The following is a 17,725-nucleotide window of genomic DNA, read 5'->3' on the forward strand; positions in this document are numbered from 1 at the left end:
CCGACGGCAGAAGTGAGACGGTCCAGGAACCAGGCCGCTGGGGTGTGGGAAGGTCAACGTCGGTGTGGACATCATAAGCACCCCTGAGTAGACAGGAAACCTGGTTGGGGTTCAGTGGGGGGAAGACATCCAGTGGTTCTGCAGAACTCGGGCTTGGTGGCGAAACAGGCCCAAGTCTGTGTCCTGGATCTGCAGTTCGATGTGCCAGCACCTGGACCGTCCTGGGGGAGGGAGCCAGGGTACCTGCCCAGTGGAGGTCATCCCAGGGCCCCCTGGCTCTCCGCCACTCCTCAGTGCCATCTCCTCACGGGTCCTCATGCCGTTTCCTGTGGTTTGTGATGGGAGGTGCCTGGCCCCGTCACTGCAGCTCATGCCACCTCCAGGGTAGGGGCGGTGGAGGCTGAAGCCACACAGCCTTGCTCTAGGGAACCCTCATTCCTTAGGCCGTGGGAGCTGGGCGTGGCAGGGGCACCTCAACTTTCTGAGCCTACCAATGCCAGTGTGGCCATTGGTCCCAGAGCCTGGATCCTGCCTGCCCACGCTCCAGCTGCCCTCTCCCTGACCCTGCAAGCCCCTAAGTGTGGTAACATTATCCACGGAGGAGCCCAGGTCCTCCTCCTCTCACAGGGGGTCCAGGATCTCCACAGCTGGCAAGTGTCCCCGAGGCCCCAAATGCCAGTGTATCTGCAGCCATTCCCATCGTCTTCTGTGAAGTCCTTCCCAGCCAGCAGGACGTCCGCTCCGCTGTGGCTCACGACCACCCTCTCTGCAGCCTTCTCCACTGGATCCTGCACAGGTGTCCCCTGGCCTCTGGGAGCTCAAGAGGCACCTGCAGTGTGAGGGCCCTGCCTGGCCCCAGGACAGGAATGACCCTGGAGCAGGCTCCTTGGACTCCTGCCGCGGTTGGTCCACGGCACAGGCTGCCCCATGCCCTCCAAGGTCCCAGGGAAGCACTGACCTCTGTGCAGAAGCAGGGCCCCGCAGCACCCGCCACATCTGCTGAGTCCTTGTCACCTCTGGAGCTTGTGGTGACACTGACAAGAGCCAGCCAAGACCTTCACCAAAGGCTTCTGACCCTCTGATTCAGTCCTCCCCGTCTTCCTTATTATTAGAAAGAAATGAGTGATCTATAGACTGTGAGCTCCTTGAGGTTGGAGATGGGGGATTTTCCTTTGCGCTGTGAAAAAGTTTTAAAATTGCAGAAAAAGTGCAGGATAGAGACAAGGAACATCCTTATACTCCTCACCTGAATTCACCAACTGTTACTATTTGCAATGTTCTCTCTCTCTCTCTCTCTCTTCATGTAACACATAGGATATATACACCATGTACACATCCTATGTTTGTGTATGAGTATATACCTGCATACATACACACATAAAGTTTTAGTAAAACTATTTGATAGTTGTAGATATCATGACACTTGACCCCTCAACTTATGTCACTCAAGAACAATAGAACAGGGCTGGGGTTATGGCTCAGGGGTAGAGCGCTTGCCCAGCTCGTGTGAGTCACTGGGTTTATTCTCAGCACCACATGTAAATAAATAAAATAAAGGTCCATTGACAACTAAAGAAATATTTTAAAAAATTTCTACATAATTACAATATGAGCATTATCTGGGGAGTGCAGCATTCTTCAACATCGGGCTCTGACACTATGTGCTCTGTGGCTCTTTTTTGGACACAATGTAACTTTCAGATTTGAATCCGCTCCTTGACCCCTCCCTGCATAACCATCCGACTCAGGATTGGGCCTAAGATGACACACACAGGAGTCCCCAAATAAATGTCAGTTGAATGGCAAAGAATGAAACAAACCTCTTTGGATGTGCCTTCAGCCGGGAAAGGCGAGTGGCTCCCTGTGGGAATTAAAGCGCCTTTGAGCTCTTCTCAGGACAGACACCTGGAGCTGGCAGAAGACAGAATCTGCAGCCGTGGCTTTTAGTCATTAGGTGACATTAGGTTCTCAGGGTAGGGAAACAGGCATGTGGCCAAAGGGAAACGGAATTCCCGCGAAGCACACCTGGATCCTGCCTGTCCACGCTGCTGCTGCCCTCTCCCTGACCCTACAAGCCCCTAGCGCTCCCAAGTGCCCGGCTACCATGCTGGCCTCCAGCAGTGACTGTGCGAAGCAGACACTGCACAAATGAGCAGGGGAAGGAGAGGACAGTGAGGGGAGGGTCCCCCGCTAACCACAAGGAGGGCACAGGGTCTTCTGTGGTCACTCTCAGGGCCAGTGGTGACCAGCACGAAGAGGGTTCTACAGAACCGACAGCACGATTTATGCTGCCGGTGCAGCACGTGCCCAGGGCGGGCGGACCCCCTCCTCGTATCTGAGGGGAAACCTCCTCTCCTATTCCAGGCCAAATGGTTCCAGCAAAAGCCCACGACGCGGAGTCATTGTGGAATGAGACCCGTGTGCGCGCGCGGGGCTGTGCACTCTTGGGGGCTCGCTGGAGTCCTGCTACCTCCCCTGTCCTCCCACCTCTGGGGGTGTAGATGGCCTCGAAAGAGTGGGACCATGGAAGATAGGAGCTCGGAACCTCGCCCACCCGCCGAGGATTACAGACTGGGTCCCGAGTCCCTCCCTGTCCTGGGGGGTGGTGGTTCCCTGGTCTCTTCCAACACTTCCCACGCGGGCGGGCTCTCTTTATTTTATAAACTTCATTACTCTATCCTTTATCTTTTAAATCAATGATAGATTTCTTAAAAGAAAATGATGACACATTAGAACAATCCCAATCTTTGATAGATGAAATGGCAACCAACATGTCTGAAGAGTACGGTACTATTCCCACTGTGAAGGGAGGGTACTGAGCTTAGATCAAAATTGGGAAGTGATGGGGCATGCAGAGGCACATGCCTGTCATCTTAATGATTTGGGAGGCTGAGGCAGGAGGATTATAAGTTGGAGGCCAGCCTTGCCAACTTAGGGAGTGTTGAGAGCCACAGCTGAACGCCCTGCAAACTTCCAGCTGCCAGCTGATGATTGGCTCACAGCGGCCCCAATGTCTCCTCTGCTGTGATGCTCATTGGGCTGTTTCCCTGCCCTTTCAGACCACGGAGCTGCTCATTGGGGGACTTTTTTGGCTCCGCCCATGCGACCCATGCGACCCAGCCGATGGGCCTCAAGAGCAGGAGGAGTGGGGGAGGTTGAGAGGCTTGTGGGAAGCCGGTGGTGGCAGTTGGGCTCTGAGGGTTTTTCCCGAGGAGCTGTGTGGTGTGGTGTGGTGTGTGTGTGTGTTCTAAAAATAAAGTTTGTTTCTTTTGACAAGTGGCTTCTGAATAGTGCCCAGCCAGACTGCGGCAGGGAGGCCCTGTCTCAAAATAAAAGATAAAAAAGGGCTGAGGGTGTAGCTCAGTGGTAGAGTGTCCCTCGGTTCAATACCCAGTACCCCCCCACACACCAAAAAAAAAAAAAGGTGACATCATTAGCCTATCACAGATTAGCCTGTGTCACATGAAACACGCCCCAGTGACCCTGGATGTAGTTGCGATATTTGAGTCAGATGTATTTTTACCATCTGATTGAAGCCCGTTGCCTGAATTCAATGCTTAGGTGAGAAAATCGTCCCTGTAAGACAAGCTGTCCCCCAGCTGACAGCGAGGCACTCACTCGGTGGTGAAGGATGCGTCCCTATGGATCCAAAGCCCTGGTGAGAAGCAGGGAGAGCCCGTGCCCAGATGGGGACCTTGATGAGGCAGCCTCCTATGCTCAGATAAAGCCACCATCTCAGGAGAAGTGCCAGTGGGTCACCCGGGTAAAACACTTAGCACTTGCTTGACAACAGTGACAAGTATTATTAACTCAAACCAGATGTTGTTTTGAACAAGAAATATACTCCGAAAGGTACGTTTCGATTTCTAGTCTAGAAAACCAGAATACACAGAGAAAGTTCCGGTGACTCTTTCTTTAGATGGAAGCAAAGGAATGTTCCCTGTCCAGTCATCGGGGTCTAGTTTGAGAACTGGGTCTGAAGGCCCCTGCATTTTATTCTATTCCTGGCCAGAATTAAAATGAGACTCTAGAGTAGAGTAGACTCCTGAGTACCGAGACCTAGCCTACGTAGACAGACATCTGTTTTCCTGTTCAGGGAAACCCTGCTCCATTTTCCCGTGCATTCATTTAGATGTGTTTATTAGACACTTATTAGGTGACAAGAATGGCATCTTAATAATAAGATAGTTTCTCTCAGGAAGATCCTTCCCATATTTCTAACCAACGGATTTTGTTTTAATGTGTATTTGGAGCATGAAAATCTCTGACCTAACTTAACAACCTTCTAGTTCACGTCTGAAAATGAGATCTGGTTCATCGCAATGATTTTATGTCGTCAAAATGATAGAACACCCAATGCTTGTGAAGCTTCTTAAAAGGTTTTTATGATGGCAAATTTTACGCGAGGGCTCATTCTGTTTTTAAGCAGTCATTTTCTCTAAATGTGGAAAGTTCTAGAATGTCTCCCCTTTGACCTTGGACTCAGGTACCTTGTTGGACCTGTGCTCTGGGCTACAGGCTGTCATGTACTTTTCTTTGTACTCTCAATGATTCAAAGCCCCTGGAAGAGAGTGAGCTGAAGTGAAGTTGAATTATTATGCCATTGTCCCATTTAGGGGACAACTAAAAGACTTAAACTGAGCAAAAATATGCACTTATGGTAACTTCAAAAATATTTGTTTTTAGCATTCTATGCTTTTGAGAAAACTAATAGGTAAGTAATTAGTGATAATATTCATTAATATTATTTATGATAGCATAAATATTAATAATCTTGTTAATTCAATAATAATGAATTATGATTTTCATCCTATTTTAACACACCTGCATCAGTTTCCTTGAAATAGTCACAGAATTGAGAATGTGGGGTTTATTGGGTTAAGGAAATAAAAAGAAAAGTGAAAAGGGAACAAAGATGGGAAACAAGAAGGGAAGAATCTTATCTAGGCGTTCAGCTGTAATACCAGATAAAAATGAAAAATGGTCTGTGTGGAGGTGTTTCTCTTCCATGATTTGAGAGGAAGACAAGTCACAGGGGCAGTGCTGGGCTGAGGTGGGGCTCAGGGTTGGATGCTGGCCCAGCAGGCACAAGGCCCTGGTTTCCACCCCCAACACCGCCAAACAAACCATCAAAAAGGGACATTGTAGACAAGTTCAGCAGAGAGGTGGTAGCAGGTGAGAACTTGCAAGAAGCCTAATATGAGGCAAAGGTGTGGAGGTGACATTGTCCATCCAGAAACAACTGACACCTCGTTGCTTACACCTAAAGGTCCCAGTTCAGAGAATCTCTCAAAGAATATTGAAAACGTGGACCCATAGCGTTACTCTTGGACACTTCTTTGAAAGGGGTTGGCCATTTGAGGAACTGTCGTAGAATTTCTCAAAGCGTTCATTATGATCAATTTTTCTTCAGGGCCTGAAGCAGTTGTGTCCCTCAGGCTGATGCCTGCCCAAGTAACTGGTCTGTACTTCACACTGCAGCGTGTGAATGACACGGGGGACTCACCCTTGTTTGGAGGCAGGATGGCAGCAGCGGAGGCCAGACACCCAGACTCCACTCCCTGGGTGCACACAGGCCTGTGCTGAGCAGGGCACAGGGACCTGTTGTGGGCTCAGCTTGATGTTGTTTCCTTTCCTGCTCCGTGGCAAGTGTAAAGAGTTGATTTTGTGTCACTTAAAAACACAAATGACAACACTCCACGGTACCACTCATCCCCAAAGAACATGGAAAGCCCAGGGACATTCTGACCCAAAGAACCTAGAAAGCCAAGTTCTGGCCGGCACCCGGGGGCACCCTGCGTACCTCGTGGAGTGGGGCACTGGTGCTGGGAAGTGAAATTCCGTCAGTTTCTGCCAGGTACATAAAGGAGAGGCACTTTTATATAACAGAAACTGCACGGTCCCTAGGATAAGGAAAGTAATGTGGTGTGACAGGTCATGCGGACGGACTGTGCACCCACGATATCATTTTGTAGCTGGGCAAGTGGATGGATTTATAGAAACACCTAAATGTCCAAGAACATATTTTTAGTTCTAGAAGTAATTCACAATCATTTTCTAGTGTGTGTGAGATCTTAGTAGCGATTAGAAATTCCCTAGCTGAGCGAGGAAATGGAAAACTTTGTTGAGCACAGCAGAACCCCAGTCCTGGTTATTTTACTTCCAGAAAGTTGGATTTTAATTTTTTTTTTTATACTGGGTATTGAACTCAGGGGCACTTGACTACTAATATGCTTCTACTGAGCTATATCCCCAGCTTTATTTTGCATTTTATTTAGAGACAGGATCTCACTGAGTTACTTAGTGCCTCACCATTGCTGAGGCTGGCTTGAACTCATGATCCTCCTGCCTCAGCCTCCCGAGCCACTGGGATTATAGGGGTGTACCACCTCGCCTGGCTGGACTTTAATTTTGTGTGATTTTAGGCACTCTCGACAGGTACAGGAAGGAATCCTGGAACACTCAAGCAGGGTCCTTGTTATTCACAAGCAAAGCACAGCTGCAGAGTTCAAGCTTCCGCTGAGTGACAATGATTGTAGGTTTCACCTCCAGCCTGGGTCTTCTCTCCTGTGGCTCACAAGGTAGGTCCCAGCTCTGGCAGAATCTCCTGGGGCTTTCTCCCAAAACCAGTCACACCATGTTCATCTTCCTTGGGAATTCACTGTTGTCACCTGGTCATCGCAGAGAGACAGGCAGACATTCTGCCATCAAAAAATTTAGGTCAAAAACTAGCCTGGGGTGCAGACCCGCGTGTGGCGCAGGCAAGGACCCTGAAAATAAACAGCCGCTGTCTGGAGAGCCGCCTTCTCCGGGCCTGCGTCCCGAGTCTCCGCTCCCCTCGGGCCGCTCCGACGCTGAGAGATCTACCTGCAGCCATGAGCAGCAACGAGTGTTTCAAGTGTGGACGATTAGGCCACTGGGCGCGGGAGTGCCCAACCGGGGGAGGCCACGGTCGTGGAATGAGAAGCCGAGGCAGAGGTTTCCAGTTTGTTTCCTCATCTCTTCCAGACATCTGTCACCGCTGTGGTGAGTCTGGTCATCTGGCCAAGGATTGTGACCTTCAGGAGGATGCCTGCTATCACTGCGGCAGAGGTGGCCACATCGCCAAGGACTGCAAGGAGCCCAAGAGGGAGCAGGAGCAGTGCTGCTATAACTGTGGCAAACCAGGCCACCTGGCTGGTGACTGTGACCACGCGGACGAGCAGAAGTGCTATTCTTGTGGCGAGTTGGACACGTTCAGAAAGACTGCACCAAGTGAAGTGCTGTAGGTGTGGTGAGACTGGTCACGTTGCCATCAACTGCAGCAAGACAAGTGAAGTCATTGTTACCGCTGTGGCGAGTCAGGGCATCTTGCAAGGGAATGCACAATTGAGGCCACAGCCTAATTATTTTCCTTTGTCGCTCCTCCTTTTTCTGATTGATGGTTGTATTATTTTCTCTGAATCCTCTTCACTGGCCAAAGGTTGGCAGATAGAGGCTACTCCCAGGCCAGTGAGCTTTACTTGCCGTGTAAAAGGAGGAAAGGGGTGGAAAAAAAAAAGAAAAAAACGACTTTCTGCATTTAACTACAAAAAAAAAAAAGTTTATGTTTAGTTTGGTAGAGGTGTTATGTATAATGCTTTGTTAAAGAACCCCCTTTCCGCGCCACTGGTGAATAGGGATTGATGAATGGGAAGAGTGGAGTCCGACCAGTAAGCCCGTTCTGGGCTTCTTGGATAAGTTCCCATGTAGGAGGTAAACCAATTCTGGAAGTGTCTTGGAACTTCCATAAGTAACTTTAATTTTAGCACAATGATGGCCGTGGATTGCCTGACCTCAGTAGCTATTAAATAACATCAAGTAACATCTGTATCAGGCCCTCACGCAACATGCAGTTAAGTGGGAGTAAACAAAATAAGTTGAAAGTGTGTGTCGATGGCTAAGGCGAGAGCACCCGGGATAAAAAGCCTAAAAACAAGAAACAGCTTCTCCGCAGCAGCTCCTGCTGCTGGACCTACAGATGGTGACGGCAAAGGTTTAGAACACATTGTTTTTGTTTTCAAAGACGAAATCTCAAAAAACCCAGAGTCAACATCGATGCTCGAGAGTTAGCATAATTTGGAGTTATTCAGGAATTGCAGAGAAATGCATTTTCACAGAAATCAAGATGTTATTTTTGTATACTATATCACTTAGACAACTGTGTTTCATTTGCTGTAATCAGTTTTTAAAAGTCAGATGGAAAAAGCAACTGAAGTCCTAGAAAAAAAAATAGAAAAATGTAATTTTAATCTATTCCAATAAAGGTGGAGGAGGAAGGGGAATTTGACTAAAAAAAAAAAAAAAAAAAAAAAAAAAACTAGCCTGGTGTAGACGGATGGGAGACTTGAAAGGAAGATTTGAAATGGTGTTACCTAAACATAAAAAGTTCTAGAAGTATGGCAGGGCAGTGGTTCTCCATGGGGAGCAGCTTGGCCTCCAGGGGACACTTGGCAGTATCTGGTGACATTCTGGGTTGTCACAACCAGGGTTGACAATGAGGGCAACTGGCATCTTTTGGGTAGAGGCCAGGGATGCTGCTAAACATTGTGTGCTGCACAGCACAGCCCCTGAGGGAAGGGGCTGTCCAGCCTGCTGTCCCCGGTGCTGTGGCTGGGGAGGCCCTTGTTGGGGAAGGCAGAGTTTTGATGCGTGTGCCGGCAAGGCCTTTGGAATGTCAGACACACTGCATTTGTGGGCTTGTCTGCCTGCACAGCTCTTTGCTGAGCCCCTGGTACACTCAGCTGAATCTGGGTGCAGGTAAGAAGGGAGGTCACCCCGGTAAAGCGCCATCTGAGACTTTTCCAGGAGTCTGGGGTGGTGGTGGCTGGACGGGGGCACCCTCCTGGATGCCACCACAGGCAGGAACACCGCGCTGCCCCAGGTCCGAGATCTTGTGGTTGCAGGAAGTACTGGCGTGTACCCTGGGTGGTGTACTTTAAAACCACGGAACGTACTTCCCAGCTCTCCTGAAGGGCTCCACCACCCAGATGCATTTCCACAGCATGAGGACAGCATGACCTGCCATCACTGTTCCCATTTTATAGATGAAAAACAGAGTCACAAAGGCAAGGGGCTGAATTTCCCGCCCCAGTGAAGAGGCTGGCAAACCAGTCACAACCATCACCACAGCACCGGTGAGTACTTAGCACTCGGTGTGGGCAGGCTGTGCTGGGCACTTGGCTTAGATGGTCCCCACAGCGCAGATGCCACCACAGTCCTTTCCTGGTTCCAGGGGAGGGCCTGCGGCTCTGAGAGGGGCTGGGCCACCCACGGCCTCACACCTGGTCCGGGCAAGCCTGGGATTCGCACGGACTCCCTGCTGCCTCCCGTCCTGTGTCCCTAGGACCCCACATGAGTCCTCAGTTGGTAAGTAGGAAAGGCCCGTTGAATCTACTGAGAGCTTCTAAATTTAAATGGGAATCAGCACCTGTCTGGGACATTGTATAATTTCCCTTTACATTTCTTCTTCAAATACCTTTCCTCCTTTACGTTGATGAACTAGGATAGATAGGCAGCAGCCAGACCCGGCGGCTACGGCCAGTTCCTCCTTCACTCATGGCCCTGGGAACACTGGTAACTGCCATCACCAGGCTCTCTTCCTGCAGGTCCTGGGTGTGGGGTGTGTGTGTGTGTGGGGTGATGTCCATCCTGTTGTCCCCAGTGCTGCCTGACTTCAGTGTGGTCACAGTCTAAGGGGGAGGTGGAGAACCACATTATAAGATGCAACATGGTGGGGCTGGAGGGGAGTCAGGGGCTGATCTGCCTGGTAACCAGAGTGTGTGGGGACGATTCCAAGGAAACATACCTGGAGAGGGGCTGTGGGTGGACCTCCTGGAGCCATGGTGCTGAGGAGAAGTCTGGCTCCCACTGGCCGGGAGATGGGGTGCTAGCTTGCCTCCTTGCCTGTCAGATTTTTGTCAGAGATGCCTGCGTTCATAACTCAGGGGCTGTCTTTGACACCCATGTCTCTTTGGTTACCAAAGTCCGCCATTGTTTTTTCCCAAATGGTTTTTACATAGAATGACTTGGGGGTCAATTACTTAACTCTGTGAAATAATTTCTCTTCATCCAGAAAATAAGAATAATAGAAGTATGTGTACCATGGCTGTGAGGATCAGGTGGGAACACTCAGACAGGACTCAGGACGTGGGTGGTGTAGACATGGCAGCTCTCTTTCTTTCCCTTCCTGCTGTAGTGTTGGGGATGGAACCCAGGGTCCCACACCTGCCAAGCAAGTGCTCCACTACCGAGCCTCGTCTCCAGCCGTTCCTTTCCTTTCCATCCCTGCCGGAATTTCATGTCACTCCCGACAGCCTTGACGCCTGCCTGGACTGTTCCCTCTGCTCACCTCTCATGTTCGCCAATGTCTGCCCCCACTCCCTGCTGTAGACCAATCTCATCCAGGAAGTTGAAGTGAGTTGTTGAACTAGAACAACTGATTAATCACTTACAAACTCCTTGTTTCCCAACTCATCAAAAGTGGCTTTAAAATTTTACTTCTTTTATCTAAAGTCGCGAATGAGGTGTTTCTCCTGCAAGGGGGGTGGGGGAAGACCTTTTCCCATCTGCCTCCACCATTTGGGAAGACACATGTGGACATATGTATATTTTGAACAACCACCTGAGCTATGGAACATTCAAAATACACCTAGACTATATGTTGCTTTTCAAACGTAGTTAATTTAAGTTGGAGTGTGTTCATAACGACTTCTGGGGAAAGAGGCTGTTCTGACTTCAGCCACATGGGGACTCCCAGGTCTTACCACGAGTACCCACTGATTATAGGAAAGAGTGTTAGGAGAGTCAAGATCTCTACTTCTTCTGAACTGATTGTTAGAAAACCATTTTAAAGGTAACTGCTGAAGCACTAAAAGACAAACTTAGCTTTGATTTCCAGCAGAAAGACTGGCCCTTTTGCCCTTCCTTCCTTCCTTCCTCTCTCCCTCCCTCCCTCCCTCCATCCCCCTCTCCCTCCCTTCCTTCCTTCCTTCCACAGTGCTGGGGATGGAACCCAGGGACTCCAGGTGCCAGGCAAGTGCTCCGTCCCTGACCTCCTCCCCTCCTCTGCAGATTTGATGATAGCACAGACCACATTTGAAAAGGTCTCTCTGAAACGTTTATTAAATGTTAAAGTACATGCCATGACATGTTTAGCGTTCAGAGGGTGGATTCCCACTGGAAGGCCAGGGCATGCACGTTTGGCTTGCTAATGGTGTCCCCCGAGCTGAGCACCCCTGGGTACCTCCTGCCCACCCCTGCTCTTCCACAGAACTGGACGAACACTTGGTCTCCAAGCTCGGCTTGTGCTTCTCCCTCCTGGGCTGGGGGAAGGTGCGGGTCAGGGAGGGCGCTGGGTGTTCTGTGGGGAGGCGGCAGTGGCTCTCTCACTGCACACCTGTTCCCTGGTGTCCCACAGGGTCACCCCTCTCTGTAGCCTCTCACACGAGCATCCCTGTGGGACAGGGTGGTCTCAGGTGCTGTCTCCGCACTGGTCCCCAGGCTTGGGCAGGACAGGACCATCAGTGAGCAGGGCTCAGGTAGCACCTAAGCCAGGCTAAGCTTCTTGCTGGCCACCAGCTCTAGTCAGGCCAATCCGTGTCTTCTCTCCTCTAGAACATCCAGCTGCTGCCCTGTGTTTTCAACCTCTGGCTCCTGTCCTATCGTCACTATTGTTCTTGAAACTTAAAACCCACTTCATCCTTTCATCTCTCCCTGGCCACCAGATTCCTCAAAATAGTAAGGTCATATTCCTCTGTCTGCTTCCCCACCCTCTCTTCATCCTTTGGTAACACTTTTATTTTTTATTTATTTATTTTTAAAGAGAGAGAGAGAGAGAGAGAGAGAGAGAGAATTTTTAATATTTATTTTTTAGTTTTCGGCGGACACAACATCTTTGTTGGTATGTGGTGCTGAGGATCGAACCCGGGCCGCACGCATGCCAGGCGAGCGCGCTACCGCTTGAGCCACATCCCCAGCTCCTGGTAACACTTTTATTGAACTATTATCCACACACCGTGTAACTCATTCAAGAATGTGTGCAATTCAGTGGCTTCTAGTATAGGGACAGGGTTGCATGTCTGTCAGCACGGTAAGATCTAGTTCACACCCCCACCCAGAAGAGCCTTGTCCCTAGCAGTGGCTGCCCCGTCCCCAGCTCTGAGCCCCAGCCCCAGCCCCAGCCCCAGGGCTCTGCTGTCTGAGTGTAGACCAGCTTCTCTGGAGAGTCACAGAACAGCATCGTCCACAGCACGTGGTCTGGCTGGCTTCTTCACTCACCTCATGTTGAGGGTTCAGCCAGGTATCTGCGCTCCTCTCCTTCGTATGGCGAGCAGTCTTCCGTTCTAGGAACGCACCATATCCTAGCGACACTTGGATGGCTTTATTTAAGGTGCCCACATTTAAATACCTGTGTAGGAATTCTGTTTTTTTCAACTAAAAAAAAGTCCTCCAGTTCTTGCAGAACAATCCACAGTAAGTGCAACTAGGGCGTCCCAGAGCAGAGAAGGAGCAGGCAGCCAGGAAGGAGGCGCAGCAGCAGGGAGAGGTGTTACGGCCTGAAGGTCTACGTAAGACTGTCCAGCCACCTAGGGCCCGGAACCCTCAGGCCCTGTCCCCAGGTCTGCACGGCCCCCTTCGCGGCACCATCTGTTGTTGTTCGCCAGTTCCCCACTAACACCCTGCTCCTGCCCCCGGAGGGCTTGACTCAGTGCTTAAATATACACTCTTCCTTCTTCCTGTGGCCATGCCACCGCCTTAGCTCTGGCCGCGAGTCTCTCTCCTGGACTTTATAGAAAGTTTTTGCAATGCTCTCCTGCTGTGGCCTCGCTCCCCTTCCAGCTGTTCCCTACAGAGGGAGCTTCCTAAGACACAGATTTGGTGTGTCCTTTCCTTTCTTAAATTCCCTCAGTGGCTTCCCATAACCCATCAGAGAGTGGAAACTTTGCTGCACAGATTCGGAGCTATCCGGTAACCACTTCCTCTGCTGCCTGTGGCCCAACATCTCCCGTTCCCAGGCCCCCACAGGAAGGCTGTGGCTGTGCCAGGGGACACGGCATTCTCCCCCTGGCATGAGCTCACTCTTTTCTTTTTCCCCTTGTGACACTGGGGATTGGGCACAGGACACTCTACCACTGAGCTACATCCCCAGCTCTTTTTAATTTTTATTTTGAGACAGGTTCTCCCTAAGTTGCCCAGGCTGGCCTTGAACTTCTGACCCTCCTGCCTCAGCTTCCTGAGTCACCGGGTTTGCAGGCGTGTGCCCCTGCATCCATCTGCCTGGTGTCACTTCTCCCACACCCGCTGCCCAGCAGCTTTGTGAGAATCCTGAGCAGAGAAAACCTGTCTTTATTTTTACAGCCCTGGCAGCCAACCTATTCAGAACCCTGTAATTATTTGTTGGATACATAATGTAAGTCTGAAAAATATCAGTGCTTCCCATTTCACATGACTTTTCATATCTGACTCTATTAAGCTTTCCAGTTATTTCAAAATAATGGTGTTTTCTGCAGTGCTGGGAAAGGAACCCAGGTCCTTAAGCACGTCAGGCAAGTGCTGTAGCACGGCACACCCCAGCCCATTTTCAGTTCACGTAATATGGGTAGACAAACTTCAGCAATCCTTGGGCCATTCTGACCGCTGCCCATATTTGGTAACATTGTAGAGGGACACAGACCAGTGAGTTCCATGTGCGTTCCCTTGTGCGCTGCCTCTGGTTGTTTCCACTCTGCAAAGCTAGAGGTGAGTGGTTTGGACACAGTCCTATGGCCAGCAAAGGCTGGGTTGTCTACTCCTGGCCCTCTACAGGAGTGTGACTGGTCCTTGGTACGGGCCTTGGCTGCTGGACTTGTTAGTCCACCAGAGCTCTAGGGTTCTTGACCTGACAAGGCTCTCTCCAGAGCGTTTCCAGACCAGCACGGATCCCCAGCGTGGTCATGGCCAGCTCTGTGATTGTCATGTCCATATTGCTTTTCTAGACATGAGGATCACCCTGGGGCCAGGATAAAATAAGCTGGGCAAGCAGTCAAATAACATTTTGCTGTTCCTAGAAAATAGGTTTGGGAATCACAAAACCCATTTCGGTCACCTTCTAACCTGTTCTTTCACAGGCCCCTCAACGAACCTGCTGAGCAAATGGAGAATCCTGGTGGCTTGAACCAGGCCGGCTGGTGTGGCGGGAGGGGCCGTTCATGATGAACCACTCGGGGACAGCCACCGTCGGGCCACGTGTGAGGTGCTTCTCGGTGTGTGGAGGATCCCAGGAAAAATGAACCGTGTCTACAGTTACTTCCTCTCCCTGGGAGGGTGGAGTGATCTCCAGCATCACCAAAAACAAGACGACACAGTCACTTACTCTCCACGACGTGGTGATCACTGCCTGTCTCTGAATCCCAACCCCTGCTCTTTCCCTGGGGTTCAGAGTTCTTGTTCCAAACACCTGAAACTGAAAAGAACGGTTGTACTGATGCTTTTTAGTAGTTTAAATTACACGGGCGAGGGCTTATTTGTGGAGAAACTTCAGAAGAAACTCCAGTTAGCGGGGAGTCACCTGTTGGGGGGCCGTGTGCCTCCCATTCTTCCTAAAGTGGCCACGAGCACTGAATCAACTCAGGGACCTGCTGTAACTAATGTTGTTTGAGCCACCAAGACAAAAAGAACGAGAAGACCTGGAGACTGAAGAACGTCACCTAGAACTTTAAGCAGGAATTGATGGCAAGAAAGTGAAAACAGGCGACTTCGATAACCCCTGCTGAGAGGAAGAGCGGCAGTTGTTCTAGGGACAGCCAGAGCCATAGCACTTGGTGTCCATGCCTGTCCTCCTGATGCAGCAACTCTCCAGACTTTCCTAGATTTGAGGTGGGGGCAGTGAGCGCCTTAGCTGATGACCAATAGCTGTTCTCTAGTCATCCATGAAACCAACAGAGAGACAGCCACCAACGGCCCTCGTGGACCTACCGTGCCAGTGAGGGAGACACAGAGCCCTGCAAACAGCCCAGTATAGGATTCGTGTAGATAGCAGTGCATGCCAGGGATGGGGACAGAGGACCTTGCATGGGTTGGTGGGAAGGCTTCTGTGGGAGACAAGGGAGGAGAGGGAGTGGGAGTGGGCTGAGGTGTGGGGGAGCCAACAGCTCACTGCAGGAGAGCGGGCTAGACAAGTCCTCAGCACACCTGGGCTGTCAGGGCGTCCAGCCTGCATGAGCAATGGTCCTGGAAACAAAGCCAGGTGCTGATGAGAGAGGCAGTTCATAAGTACCGAGTGACGGTCCCTCGGGAGCATCTGGAGCTTGCCAGGCTTCCCACTGATCCTGTTCTGAGCGGGCCCAACTCTTTTGGGAATCGATGACATTAGAGCCGTCAGCCTCTGGATCAGTTCAGCTTGCAGGAGGCCCAGGGGGTGCGCATGGAGGACGTTCTCAAGCCTAAGAGGCCAAGGTTAGCCCAAGGAGGCTGAGAGGCCAGTAAGGCCCGCTGCTGCTTGGGGATGGCGACACACAGACAGGGTGGCCAGCTCGTCCGTCTGTCCTTCCTTCCTCCTCCCTTCCCTCCCTTCCCTTCCTTCCTTCTCTCTCTTCCCTCCCTCCCTCCCTCCCTTTCTTCCTCCCTTCCTTTCTCTTCCTTTTCCTTCCCTTCCCTTCCCTTCCTCCCTTTCTCTTTCTTTCTCTCTCCTACAGCCCCCCATTGCTGGGGACTGAACCCAGATGCACTCTGCTGCACCAACCCTTGTTATTCTTTATTTTGAGGCAGGGTCTTGCTAAGTTGCCAAGGCTGGCCTCCATCCTCCTGCCTCAGCCTCCTGAGTAACTGGAATCACAGGCAACAGGAACAGCCACTGATTCTGGCTTTTGTGGTTTTAAAACTGAAAGTCCCCCATCCCTCGTGCGGGGAACCCTCTCAGTCCTGGGCAAAGCAGGAAGGTGGTGGCCTTGTCACTGGAGGAGTGTTCAAGGAGGCCTTGAGAGGGGACTCTACTGGGGACGATGGGGTCCCTGATGTGTGTGATGGAGAAGAATCGCAGCACACACCAGAGCATGAGGCAGAGGTTTACTGAGGAAGGTAAGGAGCACATGTTCACGTTCTCAGTCACGCTCCCAGCTGCTTCTCTCCTGAGACCCAGCGTTCTTTTTCTCTGTATCCCATATTCCTATCTCAGCCTCTCTACAGGCTGAATCAGAAGTGCCATGTTCATGCCAGGGCTGGAAGAACAGGGCATCTGCTAGAAAGTCACTTCAACTCATCCCTCATACTCCATCCTTGCCGGAGTCACCTGGTAACATTCCTCTGACCGGGTAGTGCAATGTCTCGCCATGTTTCACCACGAATCTAGTGAAGTTCACATAATCAGAAACAGACGGAGTGAGGGAAGATCTTTGCTGCGTAGGTGCATGTGGTAGGCCACCTTGAGTTGTCACAGGACATTTAAAAATCTTTTTTCATTATAAAGTGATATTTTCATACTGCCCCAAACCCTGAAGAGCAGAGATGAGTCAAGGTGATGTAGAGTTTCATCAACAGAGCAGACTCTATTGTAATGCATCCTCCGTCTTAGTGCATGAGGCTGCTGTAACAAAATTCCACAAACTGGGCTTCTTTCACACAACAGAAGGTTATTTCTCAGTTCTGGAAGCTGGAAGTCCAACATCAAGGTGCTGGCAGGCTCCCAGTCTGGCAAGGGTCTATTTCCTGTTTCACAGGTGGTGTCTTCTCACCTGGTCCCACATGGTGAAGGGTGAGGGATCTCTCAGCCACTTTTTCCATTTGTGAGGGCTCCATCCCCATGACTTCATCCCCCCAAGGCCCCTTCCTACACTGTCACCTTGGGCAGCATTTCACCCTATGACTTTGGGGCAACACAATTTGACCATAGCAGTCCCCCAGTTGTTTATTTCTTGGAATTTATTTATTTTTGCATAATTGCAATTATAGTGAACATGCAATTTTGATACTGCTTTCCATTCAACAGTCTATTGTAAACGTTTCCGTTCTTTTCCTCCTTTTTTTCCCAACGCTGGGGATCCAACCGAGGGCCTTGCACAGGCTAGCCCAATACTCTCCACTGGGCCCAACCCTCAGCCCTAGTAAACGTTTGTGCATGTCACACAATCGTTTCCACATCTATACTGTTTAATAACTGCATTACTTGTGAATGGTTATATTGGGTTTGAAAATTTAAAAGAAACTCATTAATTAGCATATACAGTGCAGGCCATGGTGAAGGCCCCCAAATGCTCATTTTAGGAACCCATTGATTGATACCATGCATTCCTAAGTGCAAATAAGAAGCAAAATAATTATTTCTAGATGGTTTTTATTCTCCTTTTCACCTTTTTTGGCTTCTGAAATGTGCATTAATAAGTAACAATTATTTTATTATAAAAAAATAATGCAAAGAAACGTAACCGGGAAAAGTACTGAGTGAAGATTTTATGCTCAATAGTAACCCTCAAAAATGCTGCCTAATGCCAGGCGCGGTGGCGTACACCTGTAATCCCAGCAGCTTGGGAGGCTAAGGCAGGAGGATCACAAATTCAAAGCTAACCTCAGCGATGTAGCGAGACCCTAAGCAACTCAGCAAGACCCTGCCTCTAAATAAAATATAAAAAATGGTGGGATAAGAGGGATATCATTGCCTTAGGTGCATGTGTGACTGCACAGCTAGTGTGATGCTACCTCCTGTACAACCAGAGAAATGAAAAGTGCTACAATT

The 17,725-nt window shown here is 50.1% G+C and overlaps 1 protein-coding gene and 1 pseudogene across 2 annotated transcripts in view; one reads left to right on the forward strand and one right to left on the reverse strand.

Annotated features, from left to right (window-relative positions):
* Positions 1 to 17,725, reverse strand: part of PRKN (parkin RBR E3 ubiquitin protein ligase) — a 1,414,869-nt gene that overhangs the window by 89,954 nt on the left and 1,307,190 nt on the right. The window lies entirely within an intron of this gene.
* Positions 6,745 to 8,303, forward strand: LOC308650538 (CCHC-type zinc finger nucleic acid binding protein-like; annotated as a pseudogene). Its single transcript has one exon. The product of its transcript is annotated as a CCHC-type zinc finger nucleic acid binding protein-like (transcript).

This window comes from Spermophilus citellus (assembly GCF_964194105.1).
Source record: "Spermophilus citellus genome assembly, chromosome: 5".
NCBI classification, from domain to species: domain Eukaryota; kingdom Metazoa; phylum Chordata; class Mammalia; order Rodentia; family Sciuridae; genus Spermophilus; species Spermophilus citellus.